The 24870-nt window shown below is 46.0% G+C and overlaps 1 protein-coding gene across 2 annotated transcripts in view; it reads right to left on the reverse strand.

The window, feature by feature from the left end:
- Window positions 1-24870, reverse strand: part of SCG5 (secretogranin V) — a 67582-nt gene that overhangs the window by 40430 nt on the left and 2282 nt on the right. The gene's annotated exons all lie outside the window — the stretch shown is intronic.

The following is a 24870-nucleotide window of genomic DNA, read 5'->3' on the forward strand; positions in this document are numbered from 1 at the left end:
TACAGATGCAAAAATACTCAACAAGATACTGGCAAATCAAATTCAACAGCATATAAAAAAATTATCCATCATGATCAAGTGGGATTTATTCCTGGGTTACAGGGCTGGTTCAATATGCAAATCCATCAATGTGATACATCACATTAACAAAAGAAAAAATAAAAACCAAAGATCCAGTCGACAGATGCAGAAAAAGCATTTGACAGCACCCTTTCTTAATAAAAACCCTTGAGAAAGTCAGAATAGAAGGAACTTACTTAAACATTATAAGAGCAGTATATGAAAAGCCCACAGCTAATATCATCCTCAATGGGGAAAAACTGAGAGCTTTCCCCCTGAAACCAGGAACATGACAGGGGTGTCCACTCTCATCACTGTTGTTTAACATAGTGCTGGAAGTGATAGCAGCAGCAATCAGACCACAAAAGGAAATAAAAGGCATCAGAATCGGCAAAGAAGAAGTCAAACTTTCACTTTTCGCAGATGAAATGATACTCTACATGGAAAACCTGATCGACTCCACCAGAAGCCTTCTAGAACTGATCAATGAATTCAGTAAAGCTGCAGGGTACAAAATCAATGTACAGAAATTGATTGCATTCTTATACACCAACAATAAAGCAGAGAAAGAGAAATCAAGAAACTAATCCCATTCATGATTGCACAAAAAAACCATAAAATACCTAGGAGTAAACCTAACCAAGGATGTAAAAGACCTATATGATGAAAACTGTAGAAAACTTATGAAAGAAATTGAAGAAGACTCCAAGAAACGGAAAAACATTCCATGCTCATGGATCGGAAGAATAAACATTGTGAAAATGTCATTATTGCCCAAAGCAATCTCAAAGCTAGAACAAGCTATCCTCAAATTCATACGGAACCACAAAAAACCCAGAATAGCCAAAGTAATATTGAAGAAGAAAACCAAAATGGGAGGCATCACAATCCCAGACTTTAGCCTCTACTACAAAGCTGTCATCACCAAGACAGTATGGTATTGGCACAAAAACAGACACACAGACCAATGGAATAGAAGAGAATCCAGAACTGGCCCCACAAATGTACGGCCAATTAATTTTTGACAAAGCAGGAAAGAGTATGCAATGGAAAAAAGACTGCCTCTTTAGCAGGTGGTGCTGGGAGAACTGGACAGCAACATGCAGAAGAATGAAACTAGACCCCTTTCTTACACCATACACATAAATAATCTCAAAATGGCTGAAGGACCTGAATGTGAGGCAGGAAACCATAAAAAACCCTCAAGGAGAAAGTAGTTGAAACAACCTCCTTGACCTTAACCACAGCAATTTCCTACTCGACACATCCCCAAAGGCAAGGGAAATGAAAGCAAAAATGAACTATTGGGACCTCTACAAGATAAAAAGCTTCTGCACTGCAAAGGAAACCATCAAGAAAACTAATAAGCAACCAACGGAATGGGAAAAGTTGCAAATAACATCTCAGATAAAGGGCTAGTATCAAAAATCTACAAGGAACTCACCAAACTCCACACCCAAAAAACAAATAATCCAGTGAAGACATGGGCAGAAGACATAAACAGACACTTCTCTAAAGAGGACATCCAGATGGCCTACAGGCACATGAAATGATGCTCAGCATTACTCATCATCAGAGAAACACAAATCAAAACCACACTGAGATACCACCTCACGCCAGTCAGAGTGGCTAAAATGAACAAATCAAGAGACTATAGATGCTGGCGTGGAGAGACAGGCACCCTCCTACACTGTTGGTGGGAATGTAAACTGCAGTTGCTCTGGAAATCAGTGTGGAGGTTCCTCAAAAAACTATCAGTAGAACTCCCCTACGACCCAGCAACAGCACTGCTAGGGATTTACCCAAGGGATACAGAAGTGCTGAGGCATAGGGGCACATGCACCCCAATGTTGACAGCAGCACTGTCAACAATAGCCAAAACATGGAAAAAGCCTAAATGTCCATCACCTGATGAGTGGATCAAGAAGATGGAGTATTACATGGCAATGAGAAAGAACGAAATATGGCCATTTGTAGGAAAGTGGATGGACCTGGAGGGTGTCATGCTAAGCGAAATAAGTCAGGCAGAGAAGGACAGAAACCATATGTTTGCACTCATAGGTCTAACAGGAGAACAGGAGAAACCTAATGGAGGACCAGGGGGAGGGGAAGGGGGAAAGAGAGTTGGGGAGAGAGAGGGATGCAAAACCTGAGAGACTATTGAATACTGAAAATGAACTGAGGGTTGAAAGGGGAGGTGAGGGTGAAAGGAGGTGGTGGTGATGGAGGAGGGCACTTGTGGGGAAGAGCACTGGGTGTTGTATGGAAACCAATTTGACAATAAACTATTAAAAATAAATAAAATAAAATAAAAAACAAAGCAGGCAGGGACACTAGAGGGATGGCATTGGTCGTGACATCAGGGATACTGGCCATTCCTCACCTCGGCTGGGACCCACCCGTGTCTGCTGCCCTTCAAGAAGATGTTGTAAGGGCGCCTGGGTGGCTCAGTCGGTTAAGCCTCCGACTTCAGCTCAGGTCAGATCTCACGTTCGTGGGTTCAAGCCCTGCATGAGGCTCTGTGCTGATAGCTAGCTCAGGGCCGGGAGCCTGCTTCCTGTTCTGGGTCTCCGTCTCTCTCTGACCCTCCCCCTCTCATGCTCTGTCTCTCACTGTATCAAAAATAAATAAAACATTAAAAAAAAAAAGAAGATGTTGTAAACCACCCCCAGGCTTTAATGCCCCCTTGTGCTTTAGCCTTCCAGAAGCTGTGTTCCCAAATGACAGTAAAACTGGCTGATACTAAGGACCTCATCTGTTTCTCTCACCAATGGAAAGGGAAATATTGGTAAGACACAAGCAATACTTGACTTTACCTAAAGGGACTTATGACTTTGCAGCTCTGGCTCTTCATTCCTCCACATGAATTCAATAAAAACTATATATAACAGTAAAAAATGAAATAAAGGCAACATAATAAAAACACCTTCCATTAAAGTCATTCCCCTCCTGACCCTGGACTCACTCATTCATTCATTCCTTCATTCATTCATTTGAGAGACAGCATGGGTAGGGGAGAGGGCCAGAAGGAGAGAGAGAATCCCAAGCAGCCTCCATACTCAGCCAGACATGGGGCTCAATCCCATGACTGAGCTGAAATCAAGATTCAGACACTCAACCGACTGAGCCATTCAGGTGCCCTGACCTAGCTTTATTTCTACCTCCTCTTTCACAAAGTGGCAGAAACCAGGATTTTTTTTAAGTATAGGAGTTATGCGAATGTGATTAGTTAAATAAACAGAATTGTGTGAAGATGACTTAACAAAATGGACACAAAATAAGTTTCTTGAGAGTATGCACAGAGGTAATGCAGGATACTCATTTTATTCTAGTTATTTCAATGGCATTATGTACATTTTGGGGGAAAGTGGCTCTGATGAATAAATGTACTTTTAATTCATTTCAAGGTGGTGATACACTATTTAAGGGACTTGAGGAGGGGTGCCCAGCCACAGAAATGTCATTTAGACATGGACAGGTTTTCCATACAGAAACCCCAAAAGGTTGTCATGTTGAGGTCCATTCCCCATCTGATAGGGAAGAGAAGAATGTCTGAGGAGGAGGACTCTCTGAGACCAAAGCTGGGAACAGAAACAGAGACGGGGCTCCCGTAGGCACCCCCAGCCCAGACCACAGCGGGGAAGGAAGACCCATCAGCAGCTGCCATGTGTTCAAGCCTCGTCTCTTCAGTTTCCTCACCTCCCTCCGTCCCCGTCAGCATTCTTTACATGGAACAGACCCTCAATACATATTTGCGGACAGAACGACTCCATTCCGTGCAACTGGAGGTAAACGAACTGGTTCTCAGCAGGACACACGTTATTTACATAAACCAAAGAATCTGGTAGAACACATAAGACCAGGGAATTTGCTTTTACTATTCCTAGAGGTGGATTTACAGTGAAACATGAAGTGTCAGATTCAGAATGAAGCCCCTCATTTATACAGGTGACTTCCAAAGCCTTGGACCTAATTTTGCATTTGTAATTTGTATTATTTTTCTGAAAGAGGATTTCTAAATTGCATAAGCTTCAGGCCTCATAAAACTTGGATCTGCTCTGGGCTGTTCTTAACAGCCATCCATGACTGCCATCTTGGATTCTTCATCTGTCATCATTGTAACTCCTACTCATCCAAAGCAAATATAAGTCAATTAGCTCTGTAACACCGGACAAATTAGGCCTGGGTTTCCTCACTTCTGAAAATGAAAAGTAGTTGGATATGATCCCTCTGATTCCAAAAGGAAGAGATGTGGCAAAGTAAGGCATAGTGGGGAAAGAGAAAGCGGCAAAGGATCTGACCCCAGTCTTAGTCCTGACTGCGCTAACACCTAGTGTGTGGCCTTCAGCAGGGAACTTTCCCTCAAGTCTCACAGTCTTCCCTACTGTGAAATGAGCAGGTGGACAAGATGTTCTCTAAAGTCCCCTTCTGACCTGTGATTCAATGCCCTACTTCATGCCCTGTGCCACATCCCACACCCTACTCTCACCGGATGTCACAATGGCCCTCGGGAGCATTCGGTAGGATGCTCTGGTAAACCTCAGACTTCTAATTCAGTGTACTCTGCTATACCACACTGCACACATTTGCCAGCTGAACAGTAACTAAGGCTGATGTCATCGGCTTTGCTGGCCTTCAAATATGCACGGTCGTCATGCTGTCAGAGACGACACTGGCATGAACCGGCCGAGACGTGGCAGACAATGAGGGTACGGCTGCTCTCCCAGGAGGCGCACTAGATTTAAAGCGGCAGCTGGTAGAGCCAGCCTGCAGGGAAAGGCCATTTTATTCTCATATCTCTGCGCAAAAGCAGGTTTCTTTTCTCCATGACTTGACTGCCCACTGCTGACAGCAAGACTGGCAGTAGAATCACCTGGTGCACCAAAACCAAACCAAACAAAAAAACACAAAAAACAAAAAATCCTATGCAGTCCAGCTTCCCGGAACTACCAAATTTAACTTCCTGGAGATCCTGGGGGCCAGGAATTGTTACACCTAAAAGCTTCTCAAGTGATTCTTATTATTAGGTCAGAAAATCACTGTTCTAGGTAGTCCCCTCTGTCCTAGCAGGCCTGTTAATGCTACAGCACTTGAAATAATCAAGTAACTACCCGGATGTCTCTTGCCACAAAGTAAACCAGGGCAGTGTCGGCTGCGGCAAGTAATAACAAAACAGCCCCACACAGAAGACCACCTAGTGTATGTACTATATTTCATATACACTTGTACATTTATATGAAATGTCCAAGGTAGACAAATTCATTGAAACAGAGACTGGATTAGTGGCTACCAGGGTCTGAGGTAAGGGGAAGTGGGGACAGAGTGGGAAGGGGGTGTGAAGATCGGGAGAATGACAGCGACGGGGAATGGATTATATTTTGGAAGTGATAGAAATCACCTGCACGTGCAGGTGCAGCACGCCAACCCATGATTAGTTACAAACCCTAACCAGCAAATGTCCCATGTGTGTGACTGGCACTTGGTCTCCTTATCACATCGCTCACCTAGTGACCAGGTAGCAAGCAATACCGTTCCCTAGCCCTCCGGCACCAGAGAAACCAAATCGTCCCGGGCCAATGGCACCACCTGGTGGCCATTACAAGAAATCTCCAACCAGGTATTTCTGTACCACTTAGTCTGGGGACCTTGTGCACAAGCCAGTTTCCCCTCTTTTCTCTTCCAAGTTCAGAGTTCATGGATTCTTGTTAGGTAATCTACAATTTATACACAAGCATTCCCTTCCATCTCTTCTCCCAGCTCTTGCTCTGTGTCTCCCTCTATGGCTACTTTAAAAAGCACAAGGAATTTCAGCCATAAGTCTGAACTGTGAAGAAAGTAGCAAATCTTCAAGTTATGAGACATGTTTAGATTTACTAAACCAACAATGCATCTCATAACAAATATTTCAGAGAATAAGAAGAGCAAATAGTTACATAACAGACGGAAAGATGGTCAGTTTTGTTGGTAATCAAATGAATGCAAATGACAACAACGAGGGGTAATTTTCACCGTCATATGAAAGATTAAGAAAGGTAATCTTAGTTTAACAAGTGAGACTAGATTCTTGCAAACAGATGAAATAAAAGCAGCCGGATTAGCCCAACATTTTCAGAAAGTAATGTGACAGTGTGGAGGAAATGGAGCCTAGAAATAGGAACTTGACCCAATTTTTCTTTTCAGCAATTTTTAAATGATATACAAAAGGTTCTTGATATAATATTAAGTCTAACCATTTGGACAAAAATTTAAGTCTAAAAATTCAGATAAAAAAGTGTGAGTTTTCAAAACCACATACATATACATGAAAAAAGATACTGGAAGGAAATGTGCCAAATGTTGAAAGTGGTGAGATTATAAACAATTTATGTTCCAATTCATCCACAATGGACTTTATTATGGTTATAATAAGAAAAATCACTATAAACATAAGTGAACCATAGCATCTATAGTCTTAAGGGTGTCCCCCAAATTTCTTTCTGAAAGTGCAGAGGCAGGAAAAAATAGCCACTAGAACAATGCTCTCCACTATTGACTGGCAATGGACAATATTTGGAGACACTTCTGGCTGTCACAAGCAGGGGGACTCTACTGGAATCCAGGGGGCAGAGGCCAGTGATGCAGTGCCCGTAAAAGAGAACGGTCTAACCCAATGTCAAGAGTCTTGAGAGTGAGGGGCGCCTGGGTGGCACAGTCGGTTAAGCATCTGACTTCGGCTCAGGACATGATCTTGCAGTGTAAGAGTTCAAGCCCCACATCAGTCTCTGTGCTGGCAGCTCAGAGTTGGGAACCTGCTTTAGATTCTGTCTCCCTCTCTCTCCCCCTACCCTCTCACACTCAGACTCTTTCTCTCTCTCTCAAAAATAAATAAACATTAAAAAAAAAACAACACAGAGTGTTGAGAGTGAAAACCTTGCTCTACCAACTCATGGGATTGGATCCAGATCCTGTCCACCTTAGCTGGTCAATCCTGGACCAACTGCTCACACACTTTATACCTCACCTTATAACTTACCCTTACAAAAGAGTATCATCACATAGGATTTTTGAGGATTTTTAAATAACAGTATATAAATTTTCAGGCAAATAGTAGATAAAAATAAATATTCTCTTCCTCCTAGAACCATATTTAAAGAACTAACACTCTTATTCAACATTTTGTTTCCTTTTGTTAGGTATCATAAAAAGAGTTCTTCCAACCTTTTAGTATCTCCCAATTACCCATTTCTTTTTTTTTTTTTTACGCTCATTTATTTTTGAGAGACAGAGACACATAGAGCATGAGAAGGGGAGGGGCAGAAAGAGTGAGGGACACAGAACCCGAAGCAGGCTCATGGCTTCGAGCTGTCAGCACAGAGCCCGATGCGGGGCTCATACAGATCACGAAATCATGACCTGGGCCGAAGCTGGTCGCTGAACCAACTGAGCCACCCAGGCGCCCCTCCCAATGACCTATTTCACACATAGTGTGCTCTCCCTGGATTCTAGAGCTTCAATATTCAGGTTGAAAGGATGAAAAAAATGAATTTTTGGGTGATTACCAAAAACTCATGGAGGCAAATATTCTACGTAATTGGGGGCTAACATGGGTGAAAAGCAGACCTCTGGTTCCAAAACTGCTAACTGGGTCTGTCCTATGATTGAAAGGCTGAGCCTATGGAGCACCAAAGGGCACATGCGTAGGTGTCCTGTGTGCATCTCTCATTATCAACCAAAGGTAAATGTGAATGATTGGAGTTCATCCATCCACTTGGGCTTCTTGTGCTTTTCCCTTGCACTGAATGATCCAGCTCTATTTTTAAGTGTGCTCATAGACATTAAAAGTAAGTCTAAGGAGAGCAGAACTCTAGAGCAAGACACCCTCCCTCCTCCTACTACAGCAGAACAGCGTTGGCACCGTCTGGTGGGGCTGTGGGACACCCCGCCATTGCCTCTGCCTGAGTGGAGCACAGCTCCAATCCACGCACACTCCTCGTATCATGGAGCGGGAGAGAGGCCATCTCCGCCAGAGCACGGGGGAACAGACTGAAGCATTACAGCCATGGACCTGGCGTGCTGGGAGCACGCTGACCACTCCCTGCCTGCAGGCACGTCTTGCTTGTCCACAGCCCAGACCCCTAGGCACCAAAACTCTGCCTGTAAAAGAAACCAGAGGCACTTATGAGGCTCCAGTGTGCTGTATACAGTCTAGTTAAGTGAAAGCCAACTGCCAAAACTTCTCTTCACTGACCACACATGCAAAAAAAAAAAAAAAAAATCCTTGTGAAATGAGTATAATGCATCACTTGCTGTCAGAATAACAGCTTATCCCCTCGGAAACATTTTCAGACAACAGCACCTGCGTTGTTGCCATATTTTTGCACACTCCAATGAGCAAGGATTATTCAGATTCTGCACAAACTCAACAAATGGTCCCTCCCATCATCCACTGAAGGACTGAGGAAAAAGGAGGCCGAAGAAGAAGGAAATAAACTAAGAGACGGGAGAGGAGACCCGCTGGTTCAATTCAGAAGACAGGCGTCTTTGATAGTTTACAGCAGAGCAATTCTTCCCAGCAGGCCCATCCATTCCTGCTGCTTGCGAGGAAAATGTTAGTCACTCGCATCTTGTCCAAGCTGTGTAGGGCTCACCGACGCAGGCCTGCTGAGCTGTCATACCAGAAAGTGGCATCGAGACGGTCCCTGGGGCCTCTGCGGGGCAGGCCAGTCGCCGGGACTGAACACCCCCTGAAGCCACAATGTCTGTCTTGTGCAAAGAAAACTTTGACAGGCTACTGGAAGAACCGGCCAGTGGAGCCAGGAGCTGGATGGGCCTATCAGCACGGCCGTTTCAGGCTCTGAGTGAGTATCACTCTGTCATGGTTAGGCCAAATGCCAGTGGCCACTTCCCTTCCCGCTGCCTGCTGTGCCACCACCCGCTGGGGACCTCGTATACTCTGAAGTGCTGGGGGAGGTCCATGTCTGACCCTCTGGGACCTTGTAATCAAATGGGCCTGAGTGAAAAACCTCATGGAAAAGGTGGAGCCACTACAACTAAGGTCCATTTTACAGACTGCTCAGCACGTGTGGAGCACTGCAGAAAGCACGTTTCCTTTATGATCTTTCTGACATCCGTAAATGCTCAGCATCTGAAGAAATACCTGTCTCCATCCCGAAATCCCAAGGGCGTTGGTGCCAAATGTGTGTGTATTTATCCAACAGAAAAGGAAATATCCAGTGCACACTCACACCCAATACCAGTACTACCAGTGCTGTTGGCACTGAGGGCATCTCCAGATGTGGGGCCGCCTTTTTATCTGCAAAGACGGAGGACTTATAGGACACTCTGCAGGCAAGGTGACAGGCTATGAGAGGCAGGAGCTTCCTTGGGCTCTGAACATCACAGACCACATACCCCTGCTCCCCAGATGCTCTTAAGTAATGAAATTTGGTGACACTCTTAAAAGTGTCTGGCTTTCCCTGCCGTCACTGCCTCTCCCCGTCACCACCCTGCATTCAATACAGACCAGCTTAAAAAGTCTACCTCTTCCTGCCTGAACCTGAGTCCTCACGATCCACCTCCTACAGCCTCCTACAGGGAGGCCAGCTCAAGTTCAACTGATCTGCGATGTCTTTTCCAGAGACATCTTTCTCCAGAGCTGCTCGCTGCTGACTTGTCAGCAGCTTCTGTCCCGGGGGCTGCAGATAGGAGTTTCAATCTTTAATGACCTTTCCCTCAGCTAGACTCCAAGTTTCTCAAACACGGACTGGAAGTCACAGGAAGAGACAGCAGGGCCAGCCACTCCTCCCCACCGCTCCCTGGGTATCAGTTTTCTTCTGACACGCATTTAGCTGGCCCCACCTCGCTGGGGTGAGAGGGCATGAGAACATGTAGTTCATTATTCCTACCTTGCGTTCTGTCGCTCTGCACCTCTCAACGCGTCCAGACTCAACCACCAATGGCAAATGCAGCCAGGGAATGGGGAAGCAAGGCAAAAAGCAGCCTAATCCTGCTCCATCCCCGATCACCTGTAAAACTACTAGATTACTCCAGTCAGAGTTTACCCATCACTAACAGGTTAAAAGAAGGTAATGCCTGGGGCACCAGTGGTTCAGTCAGTGAAGCATCGGCTGCATCTGACTCTTGATTTCAGCTCAGGTCATGAACTCACAATTCGTGAAACTGTGCCCCACACTGGGCTCCATGCTGAGAGCATGGATTCTCTCTCCCCCGCTTTCTCTGCCCTTCCCCAGCTTGGGTGCACTCTCTCTCTCTCTGCCCAAATAAATAAAAATAAACTTTAAAAAAATAAAGAATGCCTGACTCCTACTGATTTTACAAAGCTTCTATGTATTAAATTAGTGTGCTAATATACTAATTTTTAAAAAATGGATGAAGGCAACAATTCCTGGCATGTAGGATGCACTCAATAATTACTTAACTGAACAGACAAAACTGGAAATGTGTTAGATGACATTTTGACAGAACGCATGGTTCTGGGGAAGTACGGATCACTGCCTCCTACACAGGCCAGCACGTGGACAGCCTGCTATAAGCCACAGAGGGCACAACTTCTAGCGCACCTACACGCCTTCCTTGCACTAGCATCTCTGACACCTACGCAAGCATGCTTCACTCTTGGCTTGGCAGCTGACTAAATAGTCCTCTTGACTTTAGAGATGCTTCTACAACCCATTTCATGGAAAAAGACAACATTTACACAGTCACAAGGACAAGAAATGGAAAAGAGCGCAGCTGAGTATGAATGAGTTGCGCTTTCCCAGGGTCCATTTTCACTACAGTCACGTGGCCCTGACTCCTAAGGCCAACACTGCGCGGGGAAGGGCAGTGGGAAGCCCATTCCTCCAAAGATGAACAACTGGAAGCCCAGGCCAGGCTTAGAAGGACATGAGGAAGGGAGAACATAGGATATGACCATAGACATGACCCATCTCCCAGCCGGGAAGCCACATGCACCCCGAGACGCGTGTGGCAGGATGACGGAAGCCGCTACCGTGAGAATGACGCCTCATCTGTGTAACCCTGTGTGTCGTCCCAAACACTCTTCCGCACATCACTTAACCTGACTGCCGCACCAACCTTGTAAGATGGACTGGGTCACCTCGCTCCATGTTCAGACTGGGAAAACCAACTGCACAGTTTAAAGGGACTTGGTCGGTGCCGCAGCTGGTCCGATTCAGGACGCGGCCCGGGTTTCCTGCCTCAGTGCCCTTCCTGCTCTGCTGCACACGGCCACGCTCCCCGCGGTCCACACCATGTGCCCTTCCACTACTGCAACCATGTGGTCAAAAATGCACGCTGAGTTTCAACTGCAGTGCCAGACTGGGGTCCGCAAAACCCTTCCAGCCTGCTCCAATAGCTTTCCTTACGAACCGTGGTGTCCAAGTTTCCAATTTGTTCCAAGAGGGCAGTCTGTCAGAAAATTTGCGTCCTGAAGCTTCTTGATGTCCCTGAAACACCATCTGCCTAAATCCGCATGTGGTTTACCACGACTCCCAGCGTCGTTACAGCTTCTCAGCTAAATATCACGAGATTATACAAGTCTACGGGGATGGAAGACAGCTGGCTGGACAGATACACTCAGACCTAACACAGCTGTCCTTGCCAACCGACTCATAGAGCTCAGCCTGTGTGATGATTGTAGGCAACTTGAAACTTTTTTCACTGCTATAAAGGCTATATGAAATGAGACAGAGTACAGAAAAGTATTTTTGCAAACTATAAAATATTAACTCCCGCTACTCTATTTCCCTCCTGTGCTTGATCCACTTTGTCAATCATCTCTGGAAAACTGTTCTCTGTGGCTTCCCAGTGACTTGGCGTGCTTCTTGCCGTCTCACGCTTCTTCCAGACGGCGTGTCTCAGGTGATGGGAAGCTCGGTCCTAGCCTGAGCCCATCCTGGGTGTCAGAGAGAACAGCACGTGTGGAGCACACCTGCCAGAGGCTGGTCTGGACGAGGCCCCGAGACACCCCCCGAGGAGCAGCACACACCGGAGGAAAGAGGAGTCTGGCCCGCCGAAGCCGGGGTGGGAATAAGTCCCGCCTCTGTGGGCAGCGGGCAGGGAGGCACGCTTAGCCCCATGCTGTCTTCTGCTTACATTTCTCCCTTGGCCCAAGCTCTTACATGACTCCTATGAAAAGCACAGAGCAGGGGGGTGTGGAGAGGGCTCCTAGGAACCATGAGGAACAAACTGGAAAGCTGTTTCCCTGAAAACTCTCTAGGATTTAGGGGCACAAGGTACACTCAGGGTTCTCCCTTCCCGCCCCCGCCCCCAACACGTGCCAACAGAACTCCCTGAGGCTGCGAAGGCTCGGTGGCTGGAGGCTGAAGGACACGGTGGTGCCTAGCTGAAGGAGACAAAAAGGAGAGAAAGGGGGAAACGGGTAACTGCCCCATGGCAGCAGACCGACCAGCTACATTCAGGACCACGCATGTGGTATGCTCTGGGCTCTCAGGAAATATTTAAGGCATTTTGTGGGCAGCTGGGGTCCTGAGGGAGTAGGACTGAGAAAAGCCAGTGAATTTAGGATTATATTAGGGTGGCTCCAAATGTGCTTATAGGTTACATCACAGGCTGGATGATCCTGACTGAAAAAACACTAGTTTCCCTCCCTGGAGTCTCAGAAGTCCATGTCCTTTCAAGAGAGCAAATACAGCAAGATGATTTTAACACACATTCCGTGGGCGTCTATTATGTGCCAGGCCCTGTCGGACACTGCAGATACACAGCCATTATGTCTTTTCCTGCAGACGGTCTAGGGAGGAAGGCAAGCAGAGCCTCACCGCAAATGCCGATTCACAGTGAGCCTGTAAGCAGCCAGTACAAAGAAGGACCAACAGGGAGGCCCCCCAGCAAGGATCACCCTTAAAGATAAACAAATTTCACAATTTCATCTAAGATCAACCCTGTCCCGTCGATACCTTTACGAAACTAGCCTGAGAAATTGCAGACCGTGCTGGACAGAGCAGAACAGAACACAAGGGTTGAGCTCGAGCCGTGAGCCCACATGGGAGAACTAGCAGCATCCCCATACGATTCACTTCTCTGAGCTGCTCTTTCCACGTCTGGGAAGCGTGGCAAGGAATACGTGCCCCCCTTGCCCACCTCAAGGAAGTGATCATGAGGGGTAAACACAGACTACACATGACGGTAATCTGAGATCCTCAATCTAACAGAGGTGTCCAAAAGCTAATATTGCTTCTATGTGGATTAGAATCATTCTCCTTAGAAAACAGCAGCTTGAACGCAACTGTGTTACTGTATTACTCTCTATTCTGGTGTGCTGGTTAACTTATGTGTCCACTTAGCTAGGCTGTAGTGTCCAGCTGCGTGGCCAAACACCAAGACAGACGTTAGATGGATGTTGCTATAAAAGTATTTTCCAGACACAGTTAACACTGAAATAGTAGACTTTGAGTACAGCAGACCATCTTCCATAACGTGAAGGGGCCTCATCCGATCAGTCAAGGCCCTTATGAGAAAAGACTGAGGTCCCCTGAAAAGGAGCGAATTCTGCCTTCAGATGCCTTCAGACTCAAGGTCACAACATCAACTTTTCCCTGGGTCTCCAGACTTTCCAGCTCCCACAATGGCATAAGCCAACTCATTAAAATAAACCTGTCTCTCTCCATACACACACACATACACACACACACTTATGTAAATATCTATAACTTATAATTTATTTGTAACTACACACACATATGTGTACACAGACCATTCGTTCTGATTCTCTGGAAGACCTTGACTAATACTCTGACTTCTATTAAATTCCATGAAAACATGTGGAGGCTCAGACTCCAGCAGGTTCCAACCTGTGTGGAAGTGACCACTTCACAGCAATTGTCCTGAAGACACCTGACACAGCGATTAGCAGTCGGTACTCAGTAAACTGAATCTCAATAACTGTGCTGGTTCTCCGGACCCCCTCAGCTGTTATACACATCATCCTGAAGGGATGAACGGAAGAGGCCATGATTCAAAGTGCACATAATTCAACAACAATGCTGACCAAGGATGATGACTATTTCTGCTTATCAGCTAAATAGCAACAAGCATTGTTTGCAATTACCAAGCCTACTGCTTTGAAATTGTGGCTCTCGACTGTTACTTTGGGGGGACACACAACACTTCTCATTTTCTGTTTGCAGGGAGACCGTACGCATTCTCTGTACTGTGCTGTTGCAAAGCCATAAAACACAGACACAGCATTCCCCAATAGCCCATTAAGGTTATTTCTCGTTTTCATCTTGGTTAATGCCTCACTAAAAACATATTATTATATTAATCAAAAAGGAAACTAGACAAAGATGACATTTTGTTTCATCTTGAATTATATTTTACAAGTTATATCGGGGTACTATAACATAAATAAAAAATGCTATAGTAGAATGAGTAAATAAGTAGTAGTTAGATTATATATTCATGCAAGATAACAGGAAATATATCTCGGACTTTGCCCTAGGTCCTGGCAGAGTGCTCCTGAAATCCTTGTAAATTCCTAAGTGTCAAGAGTACTAGGAATTCTAGTATTTGGTCTTTGACTCTGGTTTCTGACACAGGGCTCTGGAATGTAACTTCCTGGGTGACAGGGGTGTATTTTGTTCTAATAAATGACTCGGGGTGGGCACCAAGGTGGCTCCCGGAGGAGGACTGGTCACCAGCAAGATGAAGCCATGATTAGAAGCTTAGGATTTTCTGCCCTGCCCCGTAGTCTCTTGAGAAGAGAGAGGGCTGAAAACAGACTTAATGATTGACCATGCCTCTGGAATTAAGCCTCCAAAAATCCCAACAGTACAGGGTCCAGGGAGCTCCCAGGCTGGTGAACACGCACACACTGGGAGGGGGTGCGCCCCAACTCTCTGGAGACAGAAGCTCCTTCACTAGGGACCCTCCCGGACTCTGCCCTACGTATCTCTTCATCGGGCTGTTCATCCATCTCCTCTATCATATCATTTAACAACCAGGAAATGTAAGTGTTTCCCTGAGTTGCATGAGCCGCTCTGGCACATTAATCTAATGTGAGGAGTGGGGGAGGGAACCTCAGAATCACAGCCAGTGAATCAGAAGCACAGGGGACTGTCTGCACTTGCAGCTGACATCTGGGGGGGGGGGGGTCTCGTGGGACTGAGCCCCTAGCTGGGGGGCTGCTGCTCTCTCCAGGGAGGTAGTGTCAGAAATGAGTTACATTATAGGACACCCAGCTAGTGTCACAGAACTGCCTGGTGTAGGACATCCCCCACACATCTGGGGTCAGAAGTGCTTTGTGTGTGTGGCAGTCCTGTGACCGTAGAGGGGAAATGCAGTAGGAAAACTGAGTTCTTCCTTTCTTTTTTTTTAAGTTTATTTTGAGAAAAGAGAGAGAATGAGTGCACCTGACAGGAGAGGGGCGAAGATGGAGAGAGAGAGAGAACCCCAAGCAGGCTCCACATGGCCAGCGCAGAGCCTGACGTGGGGCTTGAACTTACCAATCATGAGACCATGACCTGAGCTGAAATCAAGAGTCGGATACTTAACCAACAGAGCCACCCAGGTGCCCTAAAACGAGTTTTGCAAATTCATAAAAAGTTAATGTTATCTGATATTTTAAAACATGAAAAAACAGACAGGCAAGGTGTATGAGCTATCGCAGGTGGCAAAGACTAGAGATCTGGGGGGCTGACTGCACTTCCTTTTCGTGTTCTTATTCTAATTCTGAATGGGTAGCTCGAATTAGCAGAGTCTGCAACAAATACTGCGGCCGAAACCTCCAAACAGCACTGCACCCCGACGCCCCTCTGCCTCTTCCCTTCCTTCCCAAGAGGAAGGACCGGCCCTGGGTCCTTGTCCCCTCTCGCGTCCTCAGGAACTCCTACCACTCAGTTATCTGCTGTTCGTCCCACATCTTCAATGCTCGCTCTCCACTGGCTCTGGCCAGTCAGCACTTCAACAAGTTCAGATCTCTCCCATCCCCAAACAGGAACCTAAACAACAACCGTCTTCAGCTCCAAAGGCACCCCCCCCATGCCTTCCATAGGGCTTACTCAGTCTTCCCCCCCTTACCTGGCCTCCGGGGAAGAGGGTCTTACATGGTGTCTTCTTCCCTGTGTCCTGCCCCGTGGTTGCTGCCCATGGCCCCCAGTAACTGCGGTGTTGCACCACCCAGTGAACACTTCACACCTGACGGCCCTCATTTCATGGGACTTCTCTGCAGATTTTTACCACAGCGATCACTGCCAGTTCCCCCAACACTCTTTCCTTGTCTTCTGTACATGCCATCATTCTGGTGTTTTGTGTTTTGTGCTTTCCTTGCAGACTCTTCTACCCAGCCCCCACGGACTGAGTCTTACGGGTCTGCTTTTCCTCCTCGACACCCACCCAGGGCCCCCTCACCCGTTGCTACGGCAGCAGCTACACTACTGTGGGGAGGACTCTGCAGTCTCTCCTCTCACCCCGGCATCTCTCCCCGTGTCCTATACATCTAGGTGCCTCCAGGATGCCTGCACCTGGATGCCACAGAGCAACTTAACCAGGACAGAAAAAAAGGCATTATATTCATCTCCCTCTCCTGCCTCCACCTCCCTCCAAAAAACTCCAAACCTCCCCCTTTTGAATTTCTTATCATTATCTGTGCGATTGACCAAGGCAGAAAACTGAAAATCATCCAGGGACTTTTTTAAGGATTTGAGCTGAGGGTGGCTGAATGGAACCCCAAAGGACACGGGCCAAACTAAAGGCCCTGGCCTCCTCGAAGCTCCAGCCCATTGCTCTCACTGGCTCCCCCAGGATGGGCCAGCCTAGGAAGATTTTAGTCAGGATACGTGGGTGAAGAGTCAGCTCCATCCTTCCCTCCCACTGCAGAGAGGCTAGCCAGAAATAAGTGAGGCCCCCTGCTGTTCAATGCTGAAGACGCTCTCCATCCAACCTTCCAATGGGAAGCAACTGCTGCCTCCCTGTGGCAAAGTGGAGGTACTGCAGTTCCTTACAGAGTCTAAAGCTTGGCTAGTAAGGCCCCTCAAATAGGCTTTATCTTACAAAGGACTCTTTCTCCTCTTGATATTTATTATAAAAACAACCTTGGTTCTATTTATTTTGAAATGGAAAAATTGAGGTCCAAAAGTCAGTGCTGTAAACAAGAATGTTGGTATTTTTATGTTTGGCAATATAGCTTTAAAATTATTTGGGAAGCACCTGGGCGGCTCAATCGGTTGAATGCCTCTATTTTGGCTCACGGTTCGTGGGGTCCAGCCTTGCAGCAGGCTCTGTGCTGACAGTGCAGAGCCGGTTTGGGATTCTCTCTCCCTCTCCCTCTGCCTCACCACACACCGCACGCATCTTTGCTCTCTCAAAGCAAATAAACCTTAAAATTATTTGAAACCATCAAATGCCAATGTTTATGCATTTCTACCCAGGGATTTGCTGTCTGGTGTTATCACAAAGCTAGGTATTTGGTGGCCTAGAATTGTGGGAAGAATAAGCAGAAGGCACTGAGGAGACCCACTGTTACCAGAGGCTATTAATATTCTGAAAAACGAAAGCACATTTTCTGGCTGAATTCATCCAAGGCCAACATCACTGTCAGCTGGTAGAGCCACTCCTGACTTCCAAGGGTCTCTACCCCACGGCTAATGGCTCTCTGAGCCACCTCGCTGGCTGGGTAGTGGCTTCTCTGGTTTCTGAGGACAATGTAACAATAGGAGCCATTCAGGTATGTCATAGGGACTGGTAAACAACTTTGGGTTTCAGCCATTGCTGAAATACAAGAGTGCTTTTCTAACCACGTGAGTAATCAAAAAGAGTATCGGGGAAAGCCATTAAAGACTGAAAATGTGTTGCTAATAATCCAGATGAGGGGAGGCAGGCCTGCAATGCAGTTCCTAACAGCACACACTGCCTGTGAGCAAGTGGGCTCAAAGCCTAACCTGATAGATGGGAAAACTAAGACTCAGGAAAGTTGCCAAGGTCACATACAGCTGTGAACAGGGTGGTCAAGACTCAGCCGTGGCTCTCCTGGCCATCAAAGTGAACGTTCTGTTCTCTATAAAACAAGTTGGTCCCTCTCTTCACTTTGTGTTTTCATTTTGCTCTGGGCTAAGAATGTACACTTTGAAAGATGCTCCTTACCAAGTCACATTTAAGGTGCCTGTGGAGAAATAAAAAATAACCCCCAACGCTCTCAGATGTTTTTGGCAAATACTTCCTCCCCAGTGACCACTTAACAACTAGCATTTAACCAAGAGGCTGGTTACTAAGTTTCAGGATTCCTCTGATACACCACGAGTCTAGCTGGCCCCCTGCTGGTTCAGTTCTGGAACTGCAACAGGTCTTTCCAGTTTCTCAGCAGTCAGACTACAAAGGACACGGTCCTGGTACCTGTGAGCCTGCTCATCAGTCATAGTCAAAGTAAAACAGACTCTCTGCTGAGCACGTATCACCAAGCTCTGGGCAAAAACTTTTAGGTAGATTTTTTTAAAAACACATAATAGAAATGAAAAAACCTTCCTTGAACTGAAAGGAGAAAGGTCTCAGTAGACTCAGATGTCAAAATAGTATTTACTTGCCTGTTGACGCTAGATATATTTATTTTCCCCTGATATTATATATTCATTCTTCAAATATTTACTATGTGCCTACTGTGTGACCAGGTATAGAGTAGTAAATAAAAATCTCATGGAGCTTACATTCCAGTGAGGAGACAGACAATAAACAAGGAAACAAACATTAATTATAAATTACAAAAGACTGTACGGAGGTTAAAAACACAAAAGGACACTGAGGAAGGATGGGAGCTACACAGACAGGGCGGTGAGGGCAGCCCTCCCTGAGGAGGCGACTTTCACACTGAGGAAAGGAAGGTCACCAGGCAGAGTGGGAAGAACAAGGGGTGTGAAGCTGGAGGTGGGAACACACTGGTGCGACCAAGGGACTGAAGGGAGGTGGGGTGGGGGCGGGCGGCAGAGCAAGGTCAGGGAGGGGGGTGCGCAGGAGGTGTGCGTCTTCGCAGGGCAGGGCAGAAGTGTTATTCTATTTTTATTTTGATAGAGAGAGAAAGAGCACAAGCAGAGGAGGAGCAGAGAGATGGGCAGAGAGAGAATCCCAGCAGGTTCCACACTCAGTGTGGAGCCCAATGCAGGACTCAGACCCACGAGCAATGAGAGCATGACCTGAACCAAGATCAAGCGTTGGCTGCTTAGCCACCCAGAAGCCCGCAGAAAGGTCGGTTTTAATCGAAGTGCGATGGGAAACAACTGATCGGATTCTAACCACGGAGAGTGACACTGATGGGATTTAAACTTTTATTTTTAAAGTTTAACTCTGCCTTTCCTGCAGGCAACAATTTGAGAGAAAAAAAAAGTAGAAGGAATGCAGTGACTAACAATCTCATAAATCCATGCCCCAGCCAGGATGGGATCTTGAAGCAGGCTGTTTGGAGTAGAGCCAGAGAAAAGAGAGGACAGACAAATTACGGATGTATTTTAGGACCAGAAATGAAACACATTGTTTATAATTTGGGTATGACATGTACTGGAGAATACTGAGGATGACTGTGGGTTTTCAGCCTGCATGTATGGCTGTGGTGCCACTATTTGTTTGATCAGAAAAGACGGACATACACAGGGTGAGGAAGCTGGCGGTATGTCGGGACTGACATGTGGTAATTTAGCAATTCACACAAGCCTACAGATAAACAAGAAACAAGTTTGGGCTGAAAATACAAACGTTGGCATCACCTGCAAGGAAGAGCAGTTGGAGTCAAGAGAACAAATGCAGTCTTCTAGACAGAGAATTGATAGGAATAAAAGAAGGGGACCCAGCACTGGGCCCCAGAGAACGTAACAATTAAAGGCAGCACTAGAGCAGCAGGAGACAAGGAGACTGCCAAGGAGCCCAGGAAGAAAATGGTTAATGGGAAAAGGGGAAGGAGGAAAGCCAAAAGTGTGCCATCTTGGCACAAAAACCAAGCAAGAAAAAGGTTAAGGTCAAGTGTGCCAAATGCTGCATAGGCTGAATAGGATGAAGGCAGAACGTAGGTGAATTTGGGAAGATGCCTTGACCAGAACTGTCCAGGGCATCTCAAAATGAACATGTGCACAACTGAACTTGAACTCTTCCCCTGGAGAAACTTGGTTTGCTCCTCTTGGAGAAAACTGTTCCTTTCCGGTTCCTCAGGCCAAAATCTTGGTGTCACTCCTGACCCCTTTCTTTCAGTTCCTGACTCCAACCCAGCAGCAAATCCTGTTGGCTCTGACTTCAAAATATATCCCCAGTCTGACCCTGTCTCACCGGCTCCCTACCTAACATGCCTGTACATCTCTGCCCCGGGTGATTACAGCACCTCCCAGCTAATCTCCCCCAGGCCAGTCCTCCCTCCCTACAGGAATATTTCCGGTACAGCAGCTGCAGCGACCCTCTTCAAGGATACGGACCAGAGGGAAAGCCCGAGACCCCGTGACGCGATCTGTCCCCATGGACCCTTCCCACCTCGCCTTGCTGCCATCAGCCAGCCTCACTCCTGCCAACCTCTTGAGTCTTGGCCACAGGAGCCTCCTTGCTCCCACCCAGCTTTCCATGTGCTGCTCTCTCCTGGAACGTCTTCCTCCGCGCATCACACAGCTCACTCTCCTGCTCCCAGCCTGTCGCTGATCTTCTCAGGGAGGAGGCTCCTTCCCCCATTTTAAGTGGTTTCTTCACTCTGTTTTATATTTTTATAGCACTTAAGCCATTTGACTTATTAGGTATTTTACTTATTTCTTTATTCAGGAACTATATCTCCCCTGTCCTACCAATCTTTGAGGTTCATGTTTCTTTCTTCCGTATCTAAAACAGTGCCCGGCAGTCAAGAAATACTTGTTGACCTGGCAAATAAGTGGCAGGAACAGTGGGCTACCACGGACTAGAAGAAATCGGGAAGTGGAAGCACAATCGGTATGTGGTGTACAGTTGCTGGGAAAGGCAGCAAAAAGAAAGAAAAGATAGAAAGAAAAGAAGGAACAAAGGTACAGTAACAAGGGTATGAGATCAAAGGAGGGAAAGTTTTTTTTAACGGACTATTTGACCACAGTGACCCAACAGTAATTCATACTGATCCTATATCCTGTATCCTATACTAAAAGGCTAGTTTAGAACCTTACTGTTTGAGGGCTAATATATGTCTTCAATAATGAGATTAATATGAGGATCATATGATTAATTATTCAAAGCAGACAAAATAAGAGAATGTTGTCTTCAACATGCCATTTATTAGACAATAAACATCTCTTCTTACAAGGGACTGAGTGTCCAGTAACTGTCATCTAAATTGATGATGATGATTCATTTAGGAGTGATTTCACAGTAGGCATGCTAACACTTTTTCTGAACTGGAATATGACCTGCTTTCGGGCGAGTAAATTCAAATCCTACCTCCAAGATAAACAGAAGCTTAGAGAAGTAATTTGCTCAACGTCATATCACTACTAAAAGATGGAGCTGGCATTGAAATTCGGGTGTCTTTGCAAACAGCCTACATTAAACATGTGTTAGAATTCATACCAGCATACATATATTATGTCTGTCCTTTCTGTTAAAATAAAAAAAACCCACTTTCCTAACTTAGTCCTTCATAATAAAATCCTACAATAAATAAAGGAATGGATATACAAGATACTACACGAATCTGTCAGAAGCCTGGGAATTAGCATGAGTAAATGAGCAGAGACGATTCAAATAAACGGATGAGTTGAAATGATGCTATACTGACAGAAACAAGTATTAGAGCACCCAACAAATTAAGTGCTAAGGTTTAGGGCTGGGAAAAGGCCAGGCTTCTTATTTTGTTTCTCTTTTCCCCCAAAATCTTTGAACAAAATATTTTCTACTAGCTCTCATCCAAGCTGTAATAGGTAGAACCCTAAGATGACCCTCAGGGTCGCCACCCTGGGGTTCTCACGCTGCACAATCCTCTGCATTGAGTGGATGAGACCTGAGAATATAATGGGATATCACTCCCTGGTTAAATGACAAAGGGGACCGAACGGCCACTCCCATAATTACGTTACAATCAGGCGACTAAAGGGACAGTCTCCCTGTGGCTTTGAAGAAGCAAGCTGCCATACTGGGCTAGGGCCTCTAAGCACTGAGAGGGACCCTGGCCCACAGCCAGCAAGAAAGGACCTCAGTCCTGCAGTAGCAGGAAACTGAACTCTGCTGACAACCTTAATGAGTCTGAAAGAGGACCTCATGCTCCAGCCAACACACACCTTGATGAGACTGAGCAGAGGGGCCCAGCAAACCCAAGCAAGACCCCTGCCCCCCAAAAATGATGAGATCATATATGGGCACTATGGCAAGGTGCTAAATTTGAGGTAATCTGTTATAGACTAATAGAAGACTCAAATCAAGCCAGTATTCCCTCCCTTACACAGACACTGTTGGAGGTGACCTAACACAGCCATGACCTCACATCACCCCAGGGGTAATACTGGAAACACAATGTTTCATTCCTAAAAGACTTCAAAACCCAAATCAAATGCTTCTCTTCAGAGAAGCATTTTTTTTCCTTTTTTTTTTTTTTTTTAGTGTTTTTAAATTTTTGGAGAGAGACAGACAGAGAGCAAGGCGGGGAGGGGCAGAGAGAGGAGACACAGAATCTGAAGCAGGTTCCAGGCTCCAAGCTGTCAGCACAGAGCCTGACACGGGGGTCATACCCACAAACCGAGAGACGATGACCTGAGCCGAAGTTGAACGCTTAACCGACTGAGCCACCCAGATGCCCCAGAAGCATTTTCTTATAGCCACCCCTATCTATTCCCAAGGAGAATAAATAACTCCTATTCTTTGCTTCCAGGACAGCAGCTTGTCTGTACACCTACCAGAAACCTTGCCATGGTGCACTGCAGTAACCTCTCCCTCTTCCAACCCGAGGCTGAGCATCTTTTAGGGCACAGCTGTGCCCACCCCCGCACACTGGCTGCCTTGGCGTAGGTGCTAAGTAACTGCACACTGAGTGAAGATGAGGCTCTTGATAAACACAAGCTTTTAGTGCCCAGAGAGCTGCTGCCTCTCTTCCACACAGATAATCAGGCCTCGCGTATTCATGGAAACTTGGAGAGCTTTCTCCATGACAACAGTAGGGTGACTAATCAAGCACTTCCTGCGCTCAAAGGGCACACATTTACTGTATGGAGAAAGCTGGTGTGAAATGGATAGATGTGCTAAAAGCGAGGTGGCAGGTGCTGGGAAGGGTTTAGATTCTTCCCAAAAGCAGTGGCGTGAAGCCCTGATTTGTTCTGATTCAAGTCCTATGCTAAGTCCGCACGCTTGCTGATTCAAATTATCCGTGAATCCATTCCTGAAATCAAATGCCAACCTAAATAGACAACAATCCCACAGAGTTAGTTTTACTCAATGGCTGACAACTACTGGTAACAAGATAGAAAAGAGGATCATTTCTTTTTTTTATGTTTATTTATTTTTGAGGGAGAGACAGACTGTGAACAAGGGAGGGGAAGACAGAGAGGGAGACACAGAATCTGAAGCAGGCTCCAGGCTCTGAGCTGTCAGCACAGAGCCCGATGTAGGGCTCGAACTCCCGAACCATGGGATCATGACCCGAGCTGAAGTCAGACGCTTAACCGACTGAGCCCCCAGACTCATTTCTCTATCAACCATTAAATCAACCATATCCATGGCACTTACAGTCTTCCAGGACAGATAGCATTTTTAGGAAATCACAGACTCAGTCAAAATTATGCATAATCAATCCACAGGAAATAGCATTTACTGGCTGTGTATTCTGACAAAACTCAGAAAGTGTCCACATTTTTCCTTAGGACCCACACACATGGGCAAATATTTGAAGTGCTCCCTTGTGGTTAAATTAACCATGCGACTGCTTTAGGACTCCACCTCACTGGAGAAAAAGAACATTCAAAATCAGGATACAAAGCAAGACATGGAAATAAGGCACCTGATTGTCACCAACTCCTAAAAGCTAGATTCAGATTCTCGCTATAAATAAATCATTAAACAACAAAGTACTGCTTTTAAATCAAAGTATTAATATTGCCAGAAACTAGAAAAAAAAATTCTGAGGGGAAATGGTCTTGCCACACTAAAGCAATATAATTAACATTTGTCATAATTCACAATATTTCAGGGCATCTGAGTGGCTCAATCAGTTAAGTGTCTGACTCTTGATCTCCACTCCGGTCATGATCTCACAGTTTGTGAGCTCGAATCCCAAGACAGGCTCTGCACTGACAGTCCTCTCTCTCTCTCTGCATGCTCGCTTTCTCTCTCTCTCAAAATAAATAAACTTAAAAAGTTTTTTTCCAGAAAAATGTTTGACATAAACTCCATGTCAGTACATCTTTCAGCTCCCTTTGGGTTTCTATGACATCATCCCTAAGAATCAAGTCACATCCTATGTAGGTCCTACTTTTTAAGGATCTTTTACAAATACCGGTTGGCAATGACTCAAAGAGGCAGCCAGCTGGGGACCAATTTCCTAAAGATCAGTACGGGAGAAGATATGGGATCTGGGCTCTAATCTTTCTTCAGGGATAATGCTAGATGCTTCTGTATTCACTCAAATGTTAGTGTACCAGACTTCGTGCGAGGTGCTACGGCTACAGCAGTGAATTAGATAGATAAGGACCCTATTCTTGTGAAACATATTCTTATCTGGATGTATGTGCGTATATACTGTGTAGAATAAGAAGAAATAGAAAACAGGGGCACCCGGGTGGTGCGGTTGGTTAAAGGTCCAACTCTTAATCTCAGTTCAGGTCACGATCTCACGGTTTGTGAGTTTGAGCCGGGCATCGGGCTCCGTGCTGAGGGTGTGGAATT

The sequence above is a fragment of the Suricata suricatta genome, chromosome 9, assembly GCF_006229205.1.
Source record: "Suricata suricatta isolate VVHF042 chromosome 9, meerkat_22Aug2017_6uvM2_HiC, whole genome shotgun sequence".
Lineage (NCBI taxonomy): Eukaryota > Metazoa > Chordata > Mammalia > Carnivora > Herpestidae > Suricata > Suricata suricatta.